The 16124-nt window shown below is 44.3% G+C and overlaps 1 pseudogene; it reads right to left on the minus strand.

Moving 5' to 3' along the window:
* Positions 1-222: 222 nt before the first annotated feature.
* On the minus strand, positions 223-755 carry LOC121169495 (annotated as a pseudogene).
* Between the last annotated feature and the right edge of the window lie 15369 nt (positions 756-16124).

The following is a 16124-nucleotide window of genomic DNA, read 5'->3' on the forward strand; positions in this document are numbered from 1 at the left end:
GTACGCCAGGAGGTAGCAGGTACTTGGGTCCCTGCAACCCATACGGGAGACCTGGATAGAGTTTCTGACTCCTGGCTTCAATGTAATCCAACCCTGGGGCAGTTGTGAACATTTGGAGAGTGAATGAGAGGACAGAAGGAAGTTTGCTTTTATGTGGCTCTGTCTTCCTCTGTCACACAAAGATGCACGTTAAGAAAGGGAGTGACTCAGGGGGGCTAAGTGTCAACTTGGCACGAACAGCAGAGGATCCATGGAGCATGCTTCGTTCCATCTGTTAGCTGCTTCTTTGGCTACTTTATCTACTTGACATATTTCTTCTACGACTTGTGGGTCACATTCCTTATATTTTTCCACTTCTGCTCTTAGCTGCTCCCTTTGTTCCCGCAGTGAGGCAAGCTCTTTTGCTATCATGGTTCATTCTTCCGTCTCATGTCGGCCAATTTTAAATTTCTCAATTTTTTTTTTCTGCAGGATCACATGCTTCTGGTTTCCCTCAGACAACTGAGAACCTCCAACTTCTGTTTCCTTGCATGAAGAGCTTACTGAGAAAATCCCAATAGTAATTAGACGTTCCAGTCCTCTCACAATCAACCATACCATCATCAACTAAACTTTGGGGGACTTCTTTCACTGACATAGCAGTAATGCCTTTTTCTTTAGGAGCAATCTTCTCCATGTCTTTTAGTTGAAACACATCTTTTGTCTCCAAAAATATGAGTCCTCTTTTCTTCTGCATTCAGTCCTTTCTCTGACATGGTGCCGGGCGGCTGGTCTTCTGGCAGTGAGGCAGTTGCTTAGCACAGGGCAAGCTGCTGTATTATTTTAAATATTACTACTAGTGTTGAAGCTATAGTCAAGGCTGTGCTCCAGGCAACCTAGAATCATTCAAACTCTGTTTTGATTTAAAATTTGGATTAATTACTGGGAAATAATTGCTTACCACAAAGTAAAATAAACTTCTCTCCAAAAGTAGCCATCAATTCAGAGCAAAGCTTTGTTTAAGCGGATGTTTTACCTCAACCTCTTCCTCATTTCTAAAAGAATAGTGGAAAGAAAGTTGCACAACTTTAGATTTTTTTTTTCTTTGCAAGGTATAAAATGATTTAGAAGACAGCAAGAATACGGAAGTTTGGAGTAGGGGTCTGGGTAGATCATGGGTTTTTTTTTCTAATTTTTTGACTTTTATTCACATAAAGGGAACAAATTTCATGTATTTCATATATACACATCTAAGAGCATAAAGATACTCTCCCACCACACTCTGCCAATAACAAGGAATTTGAGCAATACGTGGATTCATAACTTGCAATAAGGCCTTGCAAAATCTACAACTAAAAGCAAAATTTTGTAGCAAATAATTTTCAATGTATCCACAAAGAAAAATAGCTCATGTCTAAATATCTAGAAGTTAATAACATTCTTTATTATAGCATATTGTTTCAGTATTGACACTCTTATCTTATTCTGGTCCTGTTTTATATTGGTCATAAAATCGAAACTATTTTCTTTAAAAAAAAAAAAGACTTATTTACTCTTTTGAAACATAGAATCATAGAGAATGAGGAAGAGACAGAAAGAGAGGGAAGGCTTCCATCCACTGGTCCACTACACAGGTGGCTACAACAACCAGGGCTGGGTCAGTCCAAAGTCAGAAGCCAGGAGTTTCCTTTAGGTCTCCTACATATGTGCAGGGATCCAAGGCTTTAGGCCATCCTCCAATGCTTTCCCAGGCACACTAACAGTCAGCTGGATGGGAAGTGGAGCAGCCAGGACTTGATCCAGCATCAATATGAATTGCCAATGCCAGAGGTGCTAACTTTACCCAATATTCCATACCACCAGCTCCCAAAACTAATTTTTTACATTGAGATAATATATGTATCATAATATTTATCCTATTGTCACACAATATTTTGCAGATTGCTCCACAGCAGTTCACAAGGGGGCTATTTCTATTTGTCTTATCATTTTAGGATTCCTTTGAATTAGTGGATTGTGCAATTCAGTGACTTTTAGTCTATTCACAAGGTTATGCAACTCTCACTATGTAAAATTCCAACACATTTTCATCACTCCAAAAAGAAAGCTGATATGCATTAACATTCACTTCTAGCCTCCCTTTTCCCCAGCCTCTTCTTTTTTTATGATAAAAAAAACGCCTAGAAATTCCATAGGACGCTGTCTAAGAAAATGATAACCAGTTGACACATAAATTAATGAACTTTAAGAACAGCATGGCATTACTATTTTCATTATTTTTAGGCATTTTCAGTGGCACTAACCTGTGGTCGCACAGATTAGAGTAAATTAAACACTCATTCAGATCTATTTCCACTTAAATGTACATTATTACATGTTATTTCCAACAGGTAGTTGTGAGGATACATGCAAACACACTTATGTAGAAAACACAGATTATGCACGGGGTAAGTGGTAGAATACATGTGCACTGTTCCAAAGTATGGCTTCTGGTGTTCTAGCTATGATGATGTTTCAACTTAACAAAAACAGCTTACTATTAAACAGCATCAATTTGATTCATATTCATCTAAACTTGATAAGTTGCCATTTTGATCGTAGTCTTTAGCTCCCAAATCAAGAAACAAACTGAAAGGTGACCTAGTAAAGATTGATAAAGAGTTTAGAAAAAGTTTATAGAAGCAATTTACTAATACATAAATGTCAGATCCTGCCACTCCTCTGCTAAGAGGTTCCAGTGTCGATGTCCCTCAGTATGACTCACAAAGTCTCTTGCTTCATTCTCCTTGCCCTGTCTATCTACAAACATCGCACTACCATAATCACTACTTCTGATATCTCACCACTCATCGCTTTTTTTCCTAGCCACTCTGATTCAGGGATACTGGAATCCATGGTATGCCTCCTAATTCCTTTGAACACTCAACCTCCAAAGACTGCACAAATGCTATCCACATTGTGTGAAATATTCTTTCTCCAGATAGCCACATGGCCTATTCCCTCACTTCAGAGAACTGCTCAAATATCATCTTATTAATGAGGATTTCCTTTTCCTCCTTAACTGGAATACCACCATATTCTGCTTTATCTTTCATCAAAGTCCTTATCATCACCTGAAACAGCATATATACACATACAGGAATGGGAGCAATCATATTTTACTTACTGTTGTTACTCTTATAAAAAAATAAGCTCTACTATAAGCTGTTTTCCTCTTTGATCACTGTTGCATATTTAGGCCTTACAGCCAAATATGACATGAAGTCTGAGCTCAACTGATATCTGTTGAATGAGATACTATCAGTTCAAAAATAGTCCTTTAACCGAAATGCTTTTATACTAGTTTGAAATAAAGCACCATATGGAAGATTCTTATGTCAGTTATACCTAAGTTCTTGATGATGTTCCATTCAAAAGTTCATACCAAGGGCCGGGCGCAGTAGCTTACTGCTAAGGTCTTTGCCTTGAACACGCCGGGATCATATCCTGGTAGCCCCACTTCCCATCCAGCTCCCTGTTTGTGGCCTGGGAAACCCCAAAGCCTTGGGACCCTGCACCTGCATGGGAAACCTGGAAGAGGCCCCTGGCTTCAGATCAGCTCAGCTCCAGCCTTTACGGCTGCTTGGGGAATAAAGCAGGAAACAGAAAATCTTTCTCTCTGTCTCTCCTACTCTCTGTATATCTGTCTTTCAAATAAAAATAAAACAAATCTTTTTAAAAGTTCATTCCAAATGTACATTTTTGAAATAAATATGAAGTCCAAGGTATTTTCTTATTTGATTCCATTGTTATTGTAGTTTCTTGGTCCAAAATAATATCACCTGTTATGGCAAACATTTGTCATCATTGGCCTTTGATAACATTTCAAAGTCCATTTAAAGTCACGCAATGAAATGTAATCTTAAGTTCTTTTTTGCTAAATGAATTCATCAGCTGTGGAACACCAAGTTCTATTTGTACTGCTTGAATTTCAGAACAGCACATACCAAGTACAAAATCAAAACTGGATTTTAATAATTCAACTAATAAGAGAATTAAAACCTGTGAAAGCTGATGTTACCAAAATGAAATAATTCTTGTCAGGCTCAGATAAAATTAGAGCCAGGAAATTATGAAGCGGGAGGGTTCACGTCTGCCTGTCTGAGATAAGTACTTTCTCAAAGACTTTCCAGAAATCCAAAAGAATTTTCCTCATTCTGCACATGCTCCATTCTTTGAACGCCTCCCACATATGCACAGATTTGTAACAAAGTTTAACTGTCTGTAAACCTGTGGTAATTCAGACAAGATGTTCTCAATAGAACACCTGCCCAGCAAATAATATCACCACCAATGAGCCAAGGCCAATTACTGCCTCAGGTATCTAACATCAATGAAATTTGTACCCAAGAAGCTCATGTAAATTTCTCCCTTTTTGCCTTTAAGCATTTTCCCTTCCTTGAACTCCTTGAATATGTCCATAGTTTACCATGACATGCATATTTCCATGGCAACCTCTGGGTTCCCAATAAATATCATTGCTTTTTAATGATTCTCTAACTGATACATAAATAAAATTTATACTATGAACTTCTTGCCAAAACTGCTAATTGTTCACACACAGAAAATCATTTAATGTCTGTGCCCCAAGCCAGATTCTAACCAAATATTTTCTAAACTATAATTGCTTTCTATCCACTTGATGTTAAATAGAAAAACCAACAATTCCAATCAATTCACTTACTTGCTCATTCAAAAAAAAAAAAAACCATTTCTTGTGCATCTATTTTTATGTGTTAGGAACTCTACCAAACTGTAAAATATCATTCAAAAACAACCAAGAATGCCATGCCCCCAAGAAAAGATCATCTAACCCTATGATGGGAGATGACTACAAAAACCAATTGATGTCCATCATGCATGCCAAATGCAAGAGGAGGATTAACTCTCTTTTTGAAAAGAGTGAGATATTTTAAGCCAAGTACGCAGGACTTACAACAGATCAATTAGGAAAAACAAGGATGTGAATAATTTAAGCAGAAAGTTGCAAAAATGGGAGGCATAAGCAGATGGCCTTTGGAGAAATCAGGAGGAATTGGGGAGGGGCAGGGCTTGGGTCACTTTCTCAAATGAAGGTCTGCTTATCAACTGCTTTGAAATCAGTTTGCCTCTTAAAAACCCTAATTCCTCTACCCCACTGTCAGACTTCAAGAGAAACAGCTCAGGATTTTGCAGTTTTCAATGAGCTGCCAACATGGTTCTGATGCAACTAAAATTAAGAACCAGGAGCACATCGGGCATGGTGTTTAGAGGAAGCAAGGAGAAGTAGAAGAGAACAAAATGTTGGAAAATATACAAATGTCTTCAAAAAGATCATAGAACGCATATTGTGAAAATACTATGTGTAGATTTCAAAATCTTCTGCAACAAAGTAAGCCTATAGTTTCACCTTCCACATTTTTAAGTACCTTCATGGATTGAGGCATTATTTCAAATGGCCTTTGTAACCCTATGATGGAGCTCAGAATTAATTTACAATGAGGAAGTTTTAGACAGAAAATTAGAATCATTAAGTTCTCTTTTAAAAATAAATGATCACCAGCATTATAACTTAGTGTGTAAAGTCACCAGCTATGGATGCTGGCATCTCATATGGGTACCAGTTCATGACCCAGTTGCTCCACATCCAACTTCCAACTCCCCACTAATTGTCAGAAGAAAGCAATGGATAATGTCCCATGTTTAGGCCAATGTCACACTTGAGGGAGACCCAGGCAAAGCTCCTGACTCCAGACTTGGCCTCTCCCAATCCTGGCCATTGTGGCAATCTGGGTAATTAATCAGCAGATGGAAGATCTCTGTCTCTCCCTCTCCCTCTCTCTATAACCAAGACTTTCAAATAAACAATAAAATCATTTTCTAAGTCCATAAAATGAAATCATTGAGCAACAATGGGCAAGCTCGGTGTGTGTGCAAAAACTTGGAGCCATTAAACCCTATTGGGAGGAATGATATAAAAGATCAAATAAGGCGAAAATTTGCTCATGCTGCAAAACAAACCTATGGTCATGCCATGTATACAATTTGCTATTAGGTTTGAAGAAAAGGCTGCTTGGTTAATAACACCCTTTCACTTTCTAAAAATGTCAGACATTTTCTCCTTCATACTGTAATCTACAGTAAAGCAACATTTATCTGTGAAAACAGATTTATTTTAGTTTGTGACTGGATTTATTCTAGAAAACAGATTGGCCTAAAATAGCTTCTGATTTACAATTTTTCCATTGGTGCTTCTTAAAAAAAAAAAACATTTATTTATTTTTACGTTTACTGGAAAGTCAAACATACATAGAGGAGGAGAGACAGAGAGGAAGATCTTTCCTCCCATGATTCACTCCCCAAGTGGCCCCAATGGTCAGAGCAAAACCAGTCTGAAGCCAGGAGCTTCATCAGGTCACCCAGGGGAGTTTAGGGTTCCAGGCCTTAAGGCAACCTCTTACTGCTTTCCCAGGCCACAAGCAGAGAGCTGGATGAAAACATTAGCCAGTGTTAAGCAGAGAGGGCACATTCCAGGAAATAGCAGAAGACAGAAGAACTGCAGAGAGGCACCTGCAGACTGACAGACACAGGAAAGCAGCAGACACAACGGTGTGGTGTTGTAGTAACCAATACCACAGGGGCATTCAGCGAAGGACAATCTGAACTGCACCAGCAACTGGAACTCCAGCAGCAACAAAGTGGGAAGGGACATTTTCTGGGAATTCCGGAGGTGAACCCAGACAAGGAACTGCTCATCCTGCTGGTCTGTTTGATTTGATCAGGAGCAGAGACTGCAGCAGGTCCCAGCCGGGCTGTGCAGGAAAAGGGTAGACTTCACAGCCCAGTCTGCCTCCAAAATTAGGCTCCATTTTGTTCAAGGAGGCAAGGGCTATTGGGCAGGACTGCATATGCACTGAGCTGGGAGTAAGCTCATCTCTGACTCAGTGAACTACAACAGCATGGCATCCTACCGGATTCACCCATGACAGGCTCAGGTAGCCCTCAGACCTGAGGCAAGCAGATCAAAGAACTCTAGTAGTGGCACACCAGGCCCCATTTTGAACAGCGTGGCAAAGCCTTTAAGACTCCAGGGACAACAGTGAGCTGTGCTTGCACTGAGTTAGGTGAGAACTCACTGAACTCAGTGCATTGTGCTGGTCCCACAGAAAAACAATACTGACTCTGGCATCGTGCAGCTCAAAAGAGGTACATGTGGCCCTCAGACCTAACAGCCAACAGGTTTCAGCAAGATCAGCACCAACAACAACCTGGCTATTTAAGACACCTGATGTGTCCCTAATCCTGGGACCTGCTCTAACCGGGAGTGGAAGAAAGGTTGAACAGACAATGGTGTAGCCTCAGCATGGTAACACAGGAGGTGGAGAGTGGTGAGCCAGGAGCTGGGGCTATGGAGACCATGGTGGAAATCTAACAGAATGTAGGCCCCAGTCTCCCAAGGGTTAACTCCACAGCTTGGCTTGGTTCTCAAAGGTGTAACAGGAAGGGCAATCATGGCCTGATACCTTTAGCCCCCGTGGTTTGACTGCAATTTCCCTCCTTCCTGCTTCCCCTTTTTGCACGTCCTTGGGGGAGCTTAGGTGTTGCTTAACCATTGGGAAGGTCCTGGGAGGGGCCAAGCAGACTATATAAGAGAGTTCGACTTTGAATAAAAACCCTTCACTTCACAAGAATGAGCCTCTGTGTGTTGTGTGTGTTGTCTGTCTTGTCTCTCTCATAACCCTAGTCCCTCCGCTCGACTCGGGGCTGGAAGTATGTGGCGATGCAGGCGTTGCCAACAACAGAAGAACCCAGACCTGGAACTCACTGGAGGGAGTGGCACAAGTGACTACAAAGAGCCGTGTACCAATTGCAATAAGACAAATTGAACTGTAGACCTGTGGATGACACAGCTTAGAAACCTGCCCCAAGGAGAAAACTCTGCTAACCAGAAGTATAATGATCAAGAGCCAAAAAAGAGACAGAAGCACAATGAATATTACTGAAGACTCCCCTGCAAAGAAGCAAAACCCTTTGCCAACTTCAGAGTTCACTGAGGAAGACATCGAGAAAGTGGCAGATATAGAATTCAAAACACTTGTTATAAAACTTCGTATCAACACTGAGAAGCACGTAAAGCAAGTATTTAAGGAATTCAAGGAATATGTCACACTGGAAATGAATCGAATGAAAGCTGATATATCAGAAATGAAGAATACGGGGGGGGGGGAATGAAAAGTACAGTGGAGAGTCTCCAAAATAAAATGAAAGAAGCAGAAGAAAGAATCTCGGAATTGGAAGATATTTCCTGTCACCAAGGGGACACAAACAAAAAGCTGGAAGCAGAGGTGGATCAAGCTAAAAATAGTATTCCAGAATTGAAAGACATTAATAAAAGGCCAAATATGAGAGTTATGGGAGTCTCAGAAGGTACAGAAAGACAAGCTGTGTTCACAAATGTATTTAATAAAATAATGAGGGATAAATTCCCTAATCTAGAGAAAGAATTGGGAAACAATATCCAGGAGGGGCACAGAACTCCCAACATGATTGACTGAGAGCAATCTTCACTAAGACACATGATAATCAAGCTCTCTTCAACTGAACATAAGGAAATGATTCTTAAATATGCACATCAAAAAAAATCAACTGACATAAATGAATGCCAATTAAACTCACAGGAGACCTCTCACAGGAAGGTCTACAGGCCAGAAGAGAATGGAGTGACATAGTCCAGATTCTAAAAGAAAAGAACTTGTTGGTTTGGGATGATGTACCCAACAAAGCTTTCCCTTGCCTTTGAAATGAAATAATTCTTCCACAAGAAAAGTTAAAAGTTAAAAGAATTTGCTTCTTCCAAACCTGCCCTACAAATGATATTGAAAGATGTTCTCTTGACAGAGAAGAGGAATAGCACTCACCAAAACCAAAGGCAAATGTGAAAAACATCCCAGTAAAATAACAAGAGAAGACTAAATGAACGAACAACCCACTGCTAAAATGACAGGACCAAATTGCCACCCATTCGTATTAACCCTGAATATAAATGGCTTAAACTCATCAATCAAGCATCATAGATTAGTAGGCTGATTAAAAACAAAACCCATCATATTTTTTTTGTTTACAGGGGACACATCTCACCAATAAAGATCAGTGGAAATTATTTAATGGATTTTGATTTTTTTTGTTAGTTTCATCTCTTCCAAACACTTTCTTCTGATTAAATTCTTAAATGACTCATAGATCATACAGCAGCATAATTTTCTTCAGGAAGGTTTTTGATTTTCATTTCTTCAGTGACACAGAGGTCACTCAGTAGCATATTATTTAACTTCATGTTGCTAATTTTTTTCTTCCTGTTGTCGATTTCTTTTCTTTTTTTAATTATTAAAAATAATCTTACTTAGTTGATTAGGGTACAAAGGGTCAAGGGCTATAGGAAAGTGGGTTATATCATTGTTCCCACACTAATATCATTTTCCCCCCTGTATCTGGGGTCACGGGAGAAACAAAGGGAAAAGCCCTACCCAGACTCCCATCCATCCCAGGTCCCCGATGTGAGGCACACTCCGAGGGTCCTGTTCTAGAAGTTTTGATGTTTCAACAGGTCTGAATTGCTGCCAATCTCGCCATTGCAATGATGATGAAACCTATTCAGAATCCACTGGCTGACATAGTCTCAACATGGTTGGGATTCTGAGATCAGCAGTTCAGTTGAAGGGATACCCCAAGAAACTTCATCTGAGATGATCCCAAACCTGATTCTTGTGTGAGTTTGCCAGTACAGGGTCTGGCACAGTTCATTGCCCCAATCAGCTTATGCACATGCTGGTCGTTGCAACTGTTGGGTCAGTTCTGTTTCCAGCCCTGTCTTCCACCAATGGGTGTTGTAATCCAGCTTGGTCCTACCCACTTCATACCTGGTCCTCATGCAAACCAGTGGGAGCTGCAGCCTAGTTTCGGCAACTCCCTGTAATCCCACCAGGCCTGCTCCCTACCTCGGTTCCCATGCATGCCAGGCTTGTTGTACCGCAGGCTTGTTCAGTGTGTCCCACATCCCATTTAGCTCTCATACTTGTCAATGGGCATTGAAGCCTAGTTCAACCCAACCAACCCTACTATCCAGCCCACACACATACTGGCAGGTGCCTTTCTGTCTAGCCATTCCTGCCCCTGTCCTGGTTTTCATGCTCTTCAGTAAAAGTGGTTACCCATGAGGGAGGTGCCCACTATCTCCCTACTAGGCCTCTCCAACTTCCAGATTGTGCACTCTCCAGGTGGTTCTGGAGTTTAACTTAACAGAATTGGCCCCAGTGCCAGCCTCTGCCATCTGAATCTGCAGCAAAGTCCAACCAACCCTCACCCACTCTAGTTTTTGTTTGCACCAGTCAGAACAGTCAGCCCAACCCTGCCCTTCCCCAATCTAGCTCACATGAGTCCCATAGGTGTTGTAGCCCTGCCTGGTCTGGTCTGCCCCATCCCAACTCTCACTCTTCAATGGGAGTGGTTGTCCAGCAGGAGAGCCCACATTCCCCTACCGGCTTTGCCTCCTCCCCCGCCCTCTGCCCCCTGGTTCTCTCTTGTGCTGTTTGGAGGCTGCAACCTCATCTGGTACAGCTCATCTCACCTTGGCATTCCTTAATGTGCACTGGTATGTGTTGGAACTGAAACTGGCCTGACCCACACTCTGTTCTGGTGCTCGGATTCACCCATGGTTGGTGTGAACGGGTTCAGCCTGGTCTGCCCCTGACCTATGCCATATGTATGATGGTGGGTATATTTCTCTGGCCTGGTCTGGGTTGCTCTACATCGTGGTTCTTGTGCACACCTGTGTTCCAACAGAGGAGTTCCCCAAGCTCCTCCTTCAGAACCTCTCCCTATGCCAGGTCTTGTGCGTACTGGTGGTTCCATGGGCCAGCCCTCATTGCTGGCCTTCAATCTATCCCAGGTCTTGGTGTTGGCGGTTTCACCCCAGCCAAGGCTTGTCCATAGCCAGACACTGCTCACACATGGCTCAGTAGGGGCAGAGACCCAGTCTAGTGCATCCTATATCTACCCAGGTTCTCCAGAGTGCCAGATGGTGCTGGCGTCTAGCCCAGCTTGGTGCACCCAGCCCCAGTCCACATTTGTGCCTAGGGAGATTGCAGCCATATCCAGACCAGAATGCAGCCCTCACTCCCAGCCCCTGCACCCTGCCATGAGAATCCCAACCCAGCAAAGGTGTACTCTCACAGCTTTCCAATCGAGTCTATTCCCAACCCTAGATTGCACATGTATCAGTGGGTGTTCTGACCCAGTTGGCGTAGCCCCCTCACCTGTCTCAGCCTTTGCCTTTGATACTGTGCCGTAGTATCCCTGCCTCATGAAGACCAGTTGGGGTAAGAGCCGAGGTCAGAATGACATGAGCTCCATCCTGATTTCTTTCTTTTTTGTGAGTTGAAGTTTGCTTGGCTCTGGCTGGTCCGTCCCCTTCCAATGGCAACTTGGCCCACCACATCCTATTTTGGGATGTAGCTTCACGTGGTGCTGCCTTGACCTGCCCAGATTGCCATTGGTTCCTTTACCTGTAAGTGATGGCAGGTGCCATGGTCATTCCTAGCTTAGCCCATTGTCACCCCAGCTCGTGAGCTAACCTGTGGGACTTGTATTTCCACAGGGTTGGGCCCATACTTCCCCCACAGAGTTTACCCCTGGACCAAGTTCTCTCACATGCTGGTTAGTGTCTTGATCCTGCCAAATGTGACCAGTCTACTATTCCACCACCCAGTCAAGTAATGGTACCTGGCCCTGACAGACAGGCCCCCATCCATAGCTTTGGTGTGGACTGGTGTGTGGCAGTCAGTGATGCTCTACGCTAACAACCCATCTTAGGATTCCTAATTTGGGTAGTGAATCAGTCTGGCTGAAATAGATCTTATGGACTCTCCCCTCCAAACCACCAGGTCTCAGCTCCCACTCTTGCCCGAAAGTCTCATGACCCTGTTACTGGTAATCACCCAGAATTCATCTCTCACCTACATTAAAACTGGCCTTATTCATGGGTGTCCCTAGGCAGCAATTTCATATCCTAAAATCCCCAGAACTTGCCGCTTAGTGCACTGGCCATCCAAAGCCAAGGACTCATGTCTTTGGCCAGTGACTTTGGCCTGAGTCCCCAGCCTTGGATCCGGCCTGGCAGGGGCACCCCCCACAGCTGCCACACTGCAGGGAACTGCAAGCCACCCCCAACCCCAAGACCTGGACCCCTCCCAGACTCCCCATTGATTTTTTTTTGTGTGGCTCTCCAGTTAAGGGGATGTGTAGTAACTCTGTAATGGAGACTATCATATCTAGCAGCATGTAACTTAATTCATGGCATTGTAAATTTCTGTTTTTCTTCCTGTTGTTGATTTTGCATTTTGGCTTTTCATTTAAGGGGTGTATACTGACTGTGTAATGGAGACTATCATATCCAAATATGAGGATACAATGCAGTATGCATCTCTGCTTCCAAAGATGGACTCCCAGTAAAACTATTTACTGTATCTTGACAATAGCATGCTGGACTCTCTGCTATTGTACATGCCTACAATGATGGACATATGACTGTATATGGGGAACTGTACTATGGTAATGATATAGGGGAACTCATTGAGGTTGGAGTGAATTGGGGAGAGGATAAGGGAAATCCCAGAGTCAATGGAACTGTATCATAAAATCATCATAACAAAAATAAGTAAAATTTGAAAGAAAAAATTATATGTTCTTTGTAACACAAAAGGCTTTAGTCTTTTTTTAATTTTATTTTTTTAAAGATTTATTTTTCTTATTTTTTATTGGAAAGGCGGATATACAGAGAGGAGAGACAGAGAGGAAGATCTTCCGTCTGATGATTCACTCCCCCAAGTGAGCACAACGGCCGATACTATGCCGATCCGAAGCCAGGAGCCTCTACCGGGTCTCCCACGCGGGTGCAGGGTCCCAAAGCTTTGGGCCGTCCTCGACTGCTTTCCCAGGCCACAGGCAGGGAGCTGGAAGGGAAGCAGGCTGCCGGGATAGAACCGGCGCCCATATGGGATCCCGGGCGTGCAAGGTGAGGACCTTAACCACCGGGCCCAAAAGGCTTTAGTCTTGTACTGAGTGTAATAGGGCCTAGAAGGCAGCATGAAGGAAAGTATGACTTTAGTCAGTGTGCTGCAAGGAAATACATTCTTTGCTCATGCATAAAAAATGTGAAAATGGGAATCAGGTTTTTAATGCCTGTACCTCCCAAAGGAAATTAATTCTCAAGTGTTTGGATTTGGTACACAAAATATTCCCTTGAAAAAAAATTATTATTGCTGATGATGTTTACATAGTTGAGAGAGATGCATGCTCTTGTGGACCACTGATTCGGGTGGGGACAGTTAAGGAATGGCAGAAAGTAGATGGGACCACTGCCTTCAATCTCCTTTTTTCTTCCTGTATCTAGGGAAAGTGGGGAGAGAAGGAAAGAAGTCCACTCCTAGGGAATGGTCACCCGATGTCATCCCAGGCACCCTGATGTGGAGCATGTTCTGAGGGTACTGCCTAAATGGTTTCAATAGCTTTGAGTTGCTGTTGATTTCATTGCTCCAAGATTGAGGAAATCCTCCCAAGGTCTATTTGTTGATATAGTCTATCTTAGAGTCTCTATTCGTCTGGATACTTACTAGTCAAAGCTTGTCTGAGAGAGCTGCCCAATTTGTTCTGCCCTCCATGGTACTAGATGTCCTCGGCAGGCATCTATGGTACTAGATGTGCTCAGCAGGCCTCATTGAACTGGTTGTCATGTCCTCTATAAACATCTGGGCGTGACATCCACTGCACAAGCCTCAGCAACCATTTAGACGATCCTGTGATTTTCACTGTGGTTGAAGTTCTGAGTACAGTGATCCAGTTGGAGATAGCCACAAAGAAACCTCACCAGGGTGACCTGAACCTGACCCTTGTGTGTGCTAGCCAGTGTGGGATAACGCTCAGTCCATCACCCACATCAGTCTACACACCACATGGTGGTTGCAGTCACCTGGTCAGTTCTGTCCCGAGCCCCATCTCATGCCCAAAGCAATGGATGCTTGCAGTCCAGCCACAAATAGTGCCCTTATGTACATAAGCAGGAACTGCAGTCCAGTCAGATACCCCCAATAACCTCCACTAGTCCCATGCCCAGGCCTGGTTCCTGTGCATGCTGTTTGTGTAGCAGACTGCTCTGCATCCAATTCTGCTCTTATATACATCATTAGGCACTGGAGCCTAGCTCAGCCTGACTAACCCCACTATCCAGCCCACACTTATGCTGATGGGTGCCGCTCCAGCCAGTAAACACCCCCCCCCGGCCCTTGCTCTCATGATCACCAGTGGGAACTGTAGCCCAGCAGAGTGGTGTCTACAATTTTCCTACTAGGCCCACTCCAGCACGGTATCCTATACTTTCCAGGTGGTTCCTACAGTGTAGCCTGATAGGACTTGTCCCCAGTCCCAACACCTGCTAGCCAATGCTACAGCAAAGTGTAACCAGCCTTTACTTCTGTTTCATTAATGCACCAGTGGATATGGTCACTTAGCCCAGCCTGACTCTCCCCTGAACCAGCTCACATGCAGGCCAGTGGGCTTTATAGTCCACCCAGCCTGGTCTTCCCCCAGTCCCTGCTCTCACGCTCACCAGTAGCAACAGTGGTCCAGCAGGGGAAAACCCACAGCTCCACTACTGGGCTTGCCCCCATCCTGGGTACTGTGGTCCAGACTGACATGGCTTGCCTCACCTTGGCATTCACTAGCAGGTGCTGCAGCCTGGCTCAGCCTGGCCTGCCCACAGTTCCAGCTCATGCTGGTGGGTTCTGTGGCTTAGCCAAGCCCAGCCAGCCCCCAGTCCTGGCCCTGGTATAACCTGGCTGATGTTGTGGCCCTTCCTAGCCTGTCCTTGTTCTCACATCTGCCAGTAGGTGCTGTGAACTGGACCAACCTGGCCTGACCCTAGACTTGGCACAGATGTATGCTGGCGGGTACTGTAACCTGGCTTGGTCTGGGCTACTCCCAGCCTTGGTTCTTGTGCTCACCTGCAGGGACTATGTCCTGACATGGGAGTTCGCTAAGCTTCTCTATCTCTTCACCTTCCAGTCACAGATCTTGTTCACATTAGTTGTTTCTTGGCCCAGCTTGACTTGGTCTACCTCCTGTCCTGGCAGGTATAGCAGCCTTGCCCTTCCGGCCCACACACACTCTGGCTGTTGTCAGGTGCTATAGCCTCAGCCTAGCCCTGCCTGATCCATGCCCAGACCCAGCTCTTGCGTGGTTCAGTGAGTGCAGAGACCTAGCCCTGCCCGTCCTATATACACTTTGGCTTTTGTGAGCACCAATGAGTCTGATACACCCCAGACTCTAACCCACACCAATGCCGAGGGATACTGTAACCATGTTCAGCCCAATTTGTACAGCCCACCCCTCCATTCCAGCTCTCACGCTCACCAGTGGGACCCACAACCCGGTCATGACATCCCTTTAGTTTTCTGACTAGGCTTGCTCCCAGCCACAGATCTTGTGCTTGCCAGTGGTTGCTCCAACCCAGCCTGGCATAACTCATCACCTGGCTTGGCCTTTGCCATCAGATGCTGCAGCCTGACCTGGAACCCCAGTCCCAGCTCTCTCTGGTGGGTGCTGCAGCCTAACCCTGCCTGTGAATTCCATGGCCATGCCTAGTTCAGCCCATCCCCACTCCCAGCCCTTGAACAAGCTAGCTGGTGTGGTGGTCTCTCAGGGGTGAGCCAACAATATCCCACAGAAATTGCTGCCAGACCACCAATTTTCTTGTGAGAGTTGGTTAGTGTCATGGCCCAGCCTAACCTGGTCCATCCCCTGCCCCAACACTCACTGGCATGTGTCGTGGTTGAGTCCTACCATGCAGGCCCCCACCATGGCTTTCTTGTGGTTGATGCCAACTAGCTCAGCTCAGGTCTCCCATGTGAGTGGGTGTATTGGTTTGACCACAAAACATCCTCAGGTTTCCCTCCTCTAAACCACCTGGTCTCAGCCCCCTTGTTTACCTGAAAGTATAGAAGCCTGGTTGGTGGAAGCTCCCCAGAAGTCACTCCTCACCTGTCTCATTTTCCCTCGGCAGTTCTCCCTCCTACAAA

Source organism: Ochotona curzoniae, unplaced genomic scaffold, assembly GCF_017591425.1.
Source record: "Ochotona curzoniae isolate NIBS_2020 unplaced genomic scaffold, NIBS_Ocur_1.0 scaffold_1852, whole genome shotgun sequence".
Taxonomy (NCBI): domain Eukaryota; kingdom Metazoa; phylum Chordata; class Mammalia; order Lagomorpha; family Ochotonidae; genus Ochotona; species Ochotona curzoniae.